This window comes from Lontra canadensis, unplaced genomic scaffold (genome assembly GCF_010015895.1).
Source record: "Lontra canadensis isolate GAN:19392208 unplaced genomic scaffold, GSC_riverotter_1.0 scaffold4, whole genome shotgun sequence".
NCBI lineage: Eukaryota > Metazoa > Chordata > Mammalia > Carnivora > Mustelidae > Lontra > Lontra canadensis.
In genome coordinates, this window is record NW_022630998.1 from 37,409,637 (window position 1) to 37,415,515 (window position 5,879).

Here is a 5,879-nt window from a genome sequence, read left to right on the forward strand (position 1 = left end):
AGGATGTCATATAACTGGGGATAATTAAGTTTAATATTACCGAGTATAAACAGTGTGATGCCTGTGGAATCAGCATTTGAGGACCCCTAATCAGAAATCCATGCTTCAGGGAGGATAAGCGAGCCCCTGAAGGACCCTCCCTGATCAAGAAGGCACACTCCATGACTACACACTGGATTATTGTTTTTGAAATTGAACAACAGAAGTTCGGTTGACGAGCCTCAGGAATGACTGGAATGACTTCCCACTGGTGAAATACAGAACTGAAATTCATGGCTAACTAGAAAGACTGTACCCGCCCTATTGCCCTCACCCAAGCAAGTCCACTCCACCCCAGCAAGCCCAGCCCGAAACCTCCGCAGCAGCACCTGACTGTGTTCTGCCGGGTTGCCATGGCCTCAGTTTCCTGGCCCAACTAGAAATCTGGCTAATCTTGGTTTAAAAATATTGTTCCTTCCCAGAGTGAAGAGCTCGCTGGAATGCCTGGGGAGAGATGGGATGTTTCCCCACCTCACCAGAATGGACCATCTGATCATTTTTATACCTGCCTGTGTAAGGACCTATTTAGAAACTGTCCCTGCTCTGCTTTCCCCAGGAGATTTACTTGGAGACAAGTCCTGGAAACCAGCTTCAGGTAACAAAGCCCAGATACAAAGGTGGGTCAGGCCAGGTGGAGACATCCGATCAGTGGGGGGATGCATACTGTCTCCCTGGTTACCAAGGAGTAATGGGCCCCGCCCTTTGGGTGCCAATCCCAATCAAGGTGTAATAGGCTGGTTCAAATGCCTACTAGGGTCAATTGTAACTCAATTGGTCACCTAGCATCACTGTGGAGTTTCCTGTGTGTGTTAGACTCCCATTGGCCACCTGTGCGTGGCCAGGCCCGACCGCATGGCCTTTGCCCTTAAAAGCTAGTCTGTGAAACAGTGAAGGGTCGCCCTCTCTTGTAAGAGGTGCGGCCCCGAACGTTCGGTTAGATTCTTGATGCTTGGCGCGAAATAAAGCTTTGCTTGACCTTCGCTTTGTATCAGTCTCGCTCCTTTAATCACGGACCCATTATTGGGGCATAACACCTGTTAATCAACACTGGCACCTGGCGCCAAATGTGGTCTCAGACTCTTTCACTGTAATAAAACACATGGTAGCAAAGTTGTCAGGGAGAGGATATGCCTTACTGTATCTAATACCAGAGGCTCCCAGCATTTAGGAGAATAACAACAGCAACAACAAATAGATTACCTGACGCTTGTAGACACATTGACTTGGATCAGTATGCAACTGTGGTCCTTTTAGCCTGAGAATACATCTCCAAGATGCCCCGAGAGCTTTTCCCCACCTTTGAGTGTGAAGCAAAAGCAGGGATGCTAACTTCAGAGATGTGAAGCTAAAACAGATTCCACTTCCCATCAGGTCTACTTGGATTGACAGGTAGAGAAGATGGACCACAGTTTGGTACCTTCTAATTAGCTGCTAAGACTCTGGCTGCGAGGGCCAACTCCAGTAATGCCCCAAGGCTACTGCTCTGCAAGCTTTAATTTGTGTGTGTGTGTGTTTAAGAGGTGGAGTCCTGTTGCTGAAAAGATGGGGGAAGTGACACCTGCTCCTGCTGAGCCTGATCCTGTTGTCCTTATGAAGACTAGACTTCCTACTGGTCCAAGTGAGAATTTTGCGGCTAGTAGACAATGAGAACCAGGCCTCTGATCCCAGCCAACCTGGGCCATTTTCATTGTCACTGCCAACTGGACCTACTATTATGGAAATTGCTCCAATTAGGTGCATAACATTTGCATGTGAAATGACAACTAAGTGCTTGCCAAGAGGCAATTTTTGCAAATGAAGCTGGTGTTTCCAAAATAGGGTCTTTTGCCCTTTGTTGGGATTACTTGTGACAGATGAGATGACAGCCATCCTCAAGCATTGCCTTGTGGCCTGTCATAAATTACTTGTCCCTGAAATGCTTCCTATGGCTTGCAGACGAGCCCCCTGAAATACACGGGCTTCAATCACTAGTTTCAACAATTCTCCTGTCTCCAAGTAATAAAACATCTGGAAAATTGGGCTAAATGGATAAAACAGTTCTCTGTAATAAAGATCTGGCATCCTTACAACTCTGTATAATGCATTTTTTTTTATGACCAGATGTTGTACTTCTATGTTATGAAGAACAGAGGCATGTTTAGTCATGCTTTTTATTACATTTAAAATGCAAGGTATATTTTCATAGCTCCCTGGAGAAATGCTATCCCATTGATTGGGAATTGTTGATGTGTTGGTTTACAAACTTGAAAAGTAAGTGAATGGCTCAGAAAATTGCAGATACAATTTAAGCAGTCATTAAACTGGACGCTCACAGGGAAGCGGCTGAAGAAAAAGAAGTCGGTCTATAAATTTTCCTTCACTCCTAGTGGATTTGTTCTGCAGAGTGTTTGATCTTGCAGTCGTTTATGTTCTCATGTGTCTTCTGTAATATTTACAGCTTTATGAAGAAATGATTTCATCAAATTTGCTATTCACTCTGCCCAATTTCTCATTAAGAGAGCTTAGCTGGTAACCCACCTGTGTAGTCTCAACTTTACAGTCCTTTGTGGGGTTCCAACAAGATGTTTTAAACATGTGTGTGGGTGTGGGAGGGGCACGGAACTATCTAGAACGCTGTCCCCTGGGCTACTATTCCACAAATCTCCCCAAACGGACAGCACACCACCAAACACACTTACATTATTATTATTTGAGAAAGTCTGGAAAACACAGAAAAGTACATGAAGAAAACAAACAAACAAAACTATCTGTAACTATATCCAGTGATTACCACTGTTCATATATGTATTTTATAAAATTATAATCATGCTCTCTCCAGTGTTTTGTCACTTTAAACACCACGAACATTTTCCTTTTTTTATTAATTAATTATCCCTTCAAAATATGAGTCTTGTTGGATAGCACATTTTTAGTTTATTTGGGGACATTTATATTTTTCAGAAATTTTCACTTCCATAAATAATTGGTGATAAACACCTTGAGGTAAAAATCTTTTTACAGATCTCTGATTCTTTCCTGGAAGTAGAATTACTGGAGCAAAGTGTAGGAGTTTTGTTTTGTTTTTTTAATTTTTTTATTATTATTATTTTTTATTTTTTATAAACATATAATATATTTTTATCCCCAGGGGTACAGGTCTGTGAATCGCCAGGTTTACACACTTCACAGCACTCACCATAGCACATACCCTCCCCAATGTCCATAACCCCACCCCCCCTCTCCCAACCCCCCTCCCCTCAGCAACACTCAGTTTGTTTTGTGAGATTAAGAGTCATTTATGGTTTGTCTCCCTCCCAATCCCATCTTGTTTCATTTAGTGTAGGAGTTTTTTAAGACTGTATTTTAGGGGCACCTGGGTGGCTCAGTGGGTTAAGCCTCTGCCTTCACCTCAGGTCATGGTCTCAGGGTTCTGGGATCAAGCCCTGCTCAGCAGGGAGCCTGCTTCCCCCTCTCTCTGCCTGCCTCTCTGCCTACTTATGATCTCTCTCTCTCTGTCAAATAAATAAATAAAATCCTTAAAAAGACAAACAAACTGTATTTTAATACCTGCTGTTCCAAGTGTTCTGCAGAAAGGGTGCGGTGATGTCTGCCACACCTGCCCGCCGTGGGACACGAGTGGCCAGTTTGCATGCCATGTCCTCCCATTAGTAACAGTTTCCCAGGGACTGTGGCCATCTCTGCCCACTCCTTGAGTTGCCAGCATTTTCTGGTTCAATACTTGTCTTTTAACGTGGATGATGAGCTGGAAAATTTTGTTTGGCCAGGTTCCTTTCCCTCGCTCCTCTCTTGTTTAGATACTTTAAACTTCTTTCTTTTCTTTTTCTTTGTGGAATCTTCCCCCTTTTTTTGGCTTTTAGGTTTTGCCAGCTTGAAATGAAATTCTGGATGTAGGCTTTTCTTAAATTGGTGCTTTTCTAGTTCTTTAGTGGTTTCATTTTTAGACTGAACACCAATCTAAACAGAACTGATTTTGATGTAGCACCTGAAGTTAGGGACCCGATTTATTCTTTGCCAAAAAGTTAATGGCTTGTATTAGTACCTTGTATTCAATATTCTATTGTAAAATAATCCCATCTTTTAAGAATTAAAAGTAGAGGGGCGCCTGGGTGGCTCAGAGGGTTAAGCCTCTGCCTTCGGCTCAGGTCATGATCTCAGGATCCTGAGATTGAACCCCACATCGGGCTCTCTGCTCAGCGGGGAGCCTGTTCCCCCCCCCTTTTCCTGCCTCTCTGCCTACTTGTGATCTCTGTCAAATAAATAAATAAAATCTTAAAAAAAAAAAAGGAAGGGGGAGGTGGGAAATTACTTAAGTAGGCCTCAGAAACCCTGAGCTGGTTTCCTCAGTTTAGCTATTTTAATAATTGTGTGGCCTTGGGAAATAGTTTCACTTCTGCCGGCTTTTTTTCCCCTCAGCAGTAAAATGAGGTTTGCCTCTGGCCTAGGACCGAATTCTTCATAAAAGATGAAATATAGCTGGTTAATGCATTTTTGGAAAGGTACACCAACCTCAGTGGTCATCCAAGATATGTCAATTAATCTAGTAGTGAGACATAATTTTTTACCAATAAATATACATATTTATTTTTTTATTTTTTATTTTTTAAAAGATTTTATTAATTTGTCAGAGAAAGCACACGTGAGAACAGCAGGCAGAGGGAGAAGCAGACTCCTTGCTGAGCAAGGAACCTGATGTGGGACTCGATCCCAAGACCCTGGGATCATGACCTGAGCCGAAGCAGACACTTAACCAACTGAGCCACCCAGGTGCCCCCCAATAACTATTTTTTAAAAACACACACTTTTTTAAAACACACACTATTCTTTAAAACACACTGCTGTGAGGGTGTGATTACACAGGCACTTTGGGAATGTAGGATGGGACCACGCTTCGGGAGGCAATTTTGTGGTCAAGCACCTCAACATTTCTTTCTTTGAGAGCAGCAGTTCCACCTCTGATAATTTAGCCTGGAAAAGTCTGCCACAGATGTAGAAAAATATGTATATGTAAGGATGTTCATGAGAAAATGAACGATATAAGGAAAACTCATGGAAGGAAGAGTAATTAGCCTGGTAGATTTTATAATGGCCAAGTTCTTTTAGATTTTTGCTTAAATGACCCTAACAAGGTAATCCGAAACAAAATGGGCAAAGTATTTCACTGTTGGTAATAATTAAGTCAATTATAGTGTGCAACCTTTAAATGACAGAGTAACAATATCCTTAGAAAAATAGGCATGTTATGGTGTTAGGGTAAAAAAAAAAAAAAGTAGAAAATAAATTGTTTAACCAGTATAATGCCTGAGTAAAAATAACCTGGGCAGTACAAATACTAAAAGAAAACCTTACGTGATGGGATGCCTGGGTAGTTCAGTCCATTAAGTGTCTGCCTTGGCCTCAGGTCATGATCCCAGGATCCTGTGATCGAGCCCCACATGGGGCTACTTGCTCAGCAGGGACCCTGCTTCTCCCTCTGTCTGCTTGTGCTCTCTCTCTTGACAAATAAATAAAATCTTAAAAAAAGAAAAAGAAACTTTATGGGGACATAATGGCCAGCATGGTGACTACTGTAGTGCATATTTGGAAGTTGCTGAGAATAGACCTTTAAAGTGTTCATCACAAGAAAGAAAAACGTGTAACTATGTGTGGAGACAGGTGTTAATGAGACTTACTAGCATTTTGCAATATATACAAATATCAAATCATGTTGTACACTGGAAACTAATATAATGTTATATGTCAACTACATTTCAATTAAAATTATTTTAAAAACTTAAAATCATGGTGGTTTTCTTTAGGGTATGGAAGATTTTTTTCCCTTTTTTCTACACTTCTATGTACTC